Source organism: Rhincodon typus, chromosome 29 (genome assembly GCF_021869965.1).
Source record: "Rhincodon typus isolate 14 chromosome 29, sRhiTyp1.1, whole genome shotgun sequence".
Taxonomy (NCBI): Eukaryota; Metazoa; Chordata; class Chondrichthyes; order Orectolobiformes; family Rhincodontidae; genus Rhincodon; species Rhincodon typus.
In genome coordinates, this window is record NC_063360.1 from 21,305,158 (window position 1) to 21,309,978 (window position 4,821).

The following is a 4,821-nucleotide window of genomic DNA, read 5'->3' on the forward strand; positions in this document are numbered from 1 at the left end:
ATTCCGGTTCTTCATTTTCATAGGAACATAACTGTCCTGCTCTCAACTGATCTTTAAAAGACTCCCACATGTCGGATGTGGATTTATCCTCATACAGCCTCTGTCAACCTACATTTACCAATGTTTGACTGATTTGGTTATAGTTGGCCTTTGCCCAATTTAATACCTTCATCCACAAACCATAAGTGTCCAAAAATTTACAGAATTAAGGTCACTATTCCCAAAATGCTCCCCCACTGAAACTTTGATCACCTGGCTTGACTCATTTCCCAATACCAAGCATACCAGGTCCGGTATGTTTGATTTTACTTCCGTCAAAATCTTTGCATAAGAAAGGCTTGTATCACTTGTATTACACAATCACAAGTAATCTCAATCCACTACAATGTGAAATAAAAAAAGCCTCAAAAACTGAATAAAAGAATTGTTTCTAGATATAGAAAATACTCACTTTTAAGTGTAAAAGGAATGAGAAGGTTGTTGTCTTTGACAATAAATTGTTCCTAAGGTTTTAGAGTAGATTTGTAGCTCGGATTGTGGATGTTGTGGTTGGTTGGCTCGCAGAGCTGGTTTGTTGTTACGCAGACGTTTCATTACCATGCTGGGTAACATCATCAGTGCAGCCTCAGATGAAGCGCTGTTGTGTTTTCCCGCCTGGTATTTAAACTCTAGTGTCCGTTGAGCTGGCTTACCTCACTTCCTGTTTTCCCTTGCAATGGAGTGTATTTAGGGTCTAGCTCTATGTGTTTATTGTTGGCTTTCTTAGTGGAGAACCAGGCTTCTAGGAATTCCCGTGCTTGTCTCTGCTTTGCCTGTCCCATGATCCTGGTGTTGTCCCAGTCGAATTGGTGGTTTTCCTTATTCATGTGGATGGAGGTGAGTGAGTATTGGTCGTGTCTTTTTGTTGCCAGTTGATGTTGTGTACCCTTGTGGTTAATTTCCTTCCTGTTTGTCCAATGTACTGTTTGTCGCAGTCTCTGCAGGGAATCTTGTATATGACATTGGTCCTGTCCATAGCGGGTAGTTGGTCTTTGGTTCCGGTGAACAGTCGGCATAGGGTTGATATGGGTTTGTATGCTACTCTGATGCCCAGTGGTCATAGGAGTCTTGTGGTCAGTTCAGATGTGTTCTTGATGTAGGATAGCATGATGAGTGTGTTAGGGCATGTAGTAATTTCCTGGTGTCGTTCGTGTGATAGGCATCTTCTGAGCCAGTTTTTTGGGTATCCTTTGCCTTTGAATACTTGGAAGAGGTACTCTTCTTTTTGGCATAGTTCTGTGCTGCTGCAGTGTGTTGTTGCCCGTTTAAATAATGTTCTCGAGCAACTTTGTGTGTGTTAGGGTGGTTGCTGTTGAAATTCAGTACTTGGTCAGCATGTGGCTTTCCTGTGAACCTTTGTTAGGAATTTCCCATTGGTCCTGCATTCCACCATGACATCCAGGAATGGGAGCTTTTTGTTCTTCTCCCCTTTTCTGGTGAATCTGATCCTGGTGAGGGTGTTGTTTATTAGTTCGTGTCTCTCCTCTAGATTGGTCTGTTTAATAATGACAAAGGTGTTGTTCATGTTGCGTTTCTATAGTTTTGGCTGGATTAGGGGGAAGGGCCATACTTGTTTAAATGACAGGCGGGAAAACACAACACCATTTCATCGGAGGCTGCACTGATGATGTTACCCAGCAGGGTAATTAAACGTCTGTGGAACAACAAACCAGCTCGGCGAGCCAACCAACCACAATAAATTGTTCCATCAACAAGTGGAAGAAAACACAACCAATAATGCAGTAATAACCTTGCAGAAGCTAATTTCAATAGCAATTGAAAATGAATAATGACACAAAATAGGAGATACTGGCTGGTGGAATTTTTATTCAACAGATAACAATCTGGAATTGAAACGTAGTATCAGTGATGGTGGTGACCAAGAAACAACTGTCACAAAATCCATCAGGTTCACTAACGCTCTCAGTCTGGACTACAGGTGACTCCTGAACCACACAAATGCAGTTGAATCTTACGTGCCCTCTGAAATTGCCCAGCAAATCACTCAGTTCAAGGGATACAATTAAAGATAGTGACTAAACATTGGCCTTGCCAGCAATATGCACATTCATCTCATGAAATGATTTGTTTTGTAAAAAAAGAGGGCCTTAATGTAGTGCTGCAAGCTCAAAACCTTCACCAGTCTTCCAGACTGAAAACATTAAGCCAATGGTCAGATTTACTGATGACTTAAATAGAAGAGATGACAAAAACACAGCCCAATGGTAAAACAACTAAAATCAGTATATGTCACAATTGGAGACTGCGAATTGTTTTACCCAGTGGTAATTCTTGTTGTAAGCTATAATGTTATACAATAACATCTATTTCAAATCAATTATGGTCACCTGCTAATGATCTGGGTGAAAATTGGCCCTTAACCTTTCCACTTGAAGTAGATTGTGAGCTTATAACACCCAACTTTTAAAAATTGCCTCAAAACACAATAGTTTGGTACCACAGCTCTATCAAAAAAAAAGGTCAAGCATTCCATGGTTTGACTCGGGCAAATCCCTGGGAAACTCCAGAGCTAATGTAGGAAGTGTTGAGAAACTGCAAATCTTCAGTGTTCCATTCTGTGCCAACAGTAATTTGGCACCACGCTCTGCATTTCTGATTTTACTGCTGTTTCAGTGCATGCTGACACCTTCAATAATTTCCAGGTTTTAGCATGCAGCTACTGATTTGTATTCAAAAATAAGTCTAAGAATTATTCAACTTAGTTAATATTATCAATTCCTCTTTATTCATTTGAGAGATGTCAGCTTCATTGGCTAGGCTGACATTTAGTATCCCTGATCTCCCAGTTATGAGTCTACCACTTTTCTGTGGATCTGGAACTATATCAGCCAGGTAAGGATGGCAGATTTCCTTCCTTAACAGACATTAATGAACTTTTACAACAATTAACAGTTGTTATTACACAGTTGCCATCAGGCCATTTCTTTATTCCAGATTTTGTCAAATTCATATTTGATCATAGTGGGACTCAAACCCATACTCCCAAAATTTCAAAGGGGGCTCATTAGTAAAAGTTTTCAATTTGACATTAAGGCAGTCCACAGTGAATAGCACAAATGAAAGCAGATAAAGTGAAAACTGCAGCAATGACATCCTGTTTGTGCCTGGATGAGGAAAAACTGAAACAGAAGTCTCACACAGCTATGAAATTACGAAGGTTGCAGAAATTTTGATTGGAAAGTCAAGCGTTTATGTACAGAATGGGCAATTAAATTCCAAATAAAAACTAGGCTTTTTTTTTAAAAAAAAAGGGATTGAGAGGCAGCCTCCTACAATATCAACTGACATGGGGACCAGTCAGGCAAGTTGGATGGTCAATAAGTTAGTGCGAATGGGATCAGACTAAGAGATAGGTCTCAAATCTGGTAAAACGTTACACAGATTCATTCCAACAAGGTGACAGTTAACACAAGTAGAACTAACTATAAAAGCAAAAAATATTCGTTTCCAAGCACTATGGTCTTTTTAAAATCCAAGACTGTTGCAAGTTGGTAATTGTTTTAATTGAATAGATGTCAAACTTTGTTTTAATTATTTTGGCAATTGGTTGCTGGATGGAAGCTATCATGAAGTCATATGAATGTTGCAATTTCCACAAAAAAAAAAAAATCAGTATTTCAAAACAATCATGAGGCAGCACTTTAAAAATGTTTCTAGGCTATAACTCATTGCTAGATTAGTCATGGGATATTAAACTCCATATCCACCAACTTAATCCTGGCAACCACCATTCTGCATAAGTTTGTAGAAGCTACCTAGTTTGGGTTTCAGACCAAGTCACTCCATTATGTTTGCTTCAAAGCACAATTCACCCAAAGCTGCCATTTAGATTTTACCCAGTAACTGACCATTAATCAGATTAATACCAAAATCCTAAATTAGATTACTGTACCAAATTAGTTGCTGAAACTAGCTCTACTTGGCTGGAGCTGAATTTACAGTAAATGCTTACTCAAAGGATACAAATATGAATAGGCTCACATGCTGAATAAAAAGAGGGGAATGTGGATTAACTGCTAGCATGAAGATGTGGGTAAAAATTTTAAAAAAGGGGGCTCACAAATCAGAGTGAGAAGACAGCCACTTCTGAAAGCAGAGATGTTAATTTGCTTACTACACAAGTAGTCTAACCTCAGTTTCAGGCACATTTGCTTGTAAATCCATCTGAGATGATTAATGAACATTCATTAACAAAGCCAAGTCACACCTAAAAAATAACCTTTGAGCATCTGATGCTTTCACCTGAAAGTGTTTCAAAAATGTCATACAATAATTTAAACAGAAAGTATTAAGGAAGTTTAACACCAGCCATATTATTGTTTGCTGTCCATTAATCAATCAACATTGCTCAGGTATGTTTTCTGCATGTGCCGGTTCCAAAGTTAACCCAACAACTATTTCTTAATTTGGAAGATAAACAAAACCAAATTAATGGCAGTAGGTGTTAGCTATCAGTATCACCACTTTGCAGTAAAACAGATGATTTGCGTAGCCCAGTCCCCCACCTTGGAGTAACCCAAATTTTAAAATCAAAATTAACTACACTTAACTGTTTGGTGTACAGTTGCTTAGCAAGTTTAAATAAAATCTCCCATATTCCTATGTCTTCAACACATGTGCAAGCTGAAGCAGGAGCAATGGCAACCCACTGGGGGCCCCTACCCCTGCCCCACTGGGGGCCCCGGCCCCTGCCCCTACCCCTGCCCCACTGGGGGCCCCGGCCCCTGCCCCTACCCCTGCCCCACTGGGGGCCCCGGCCCC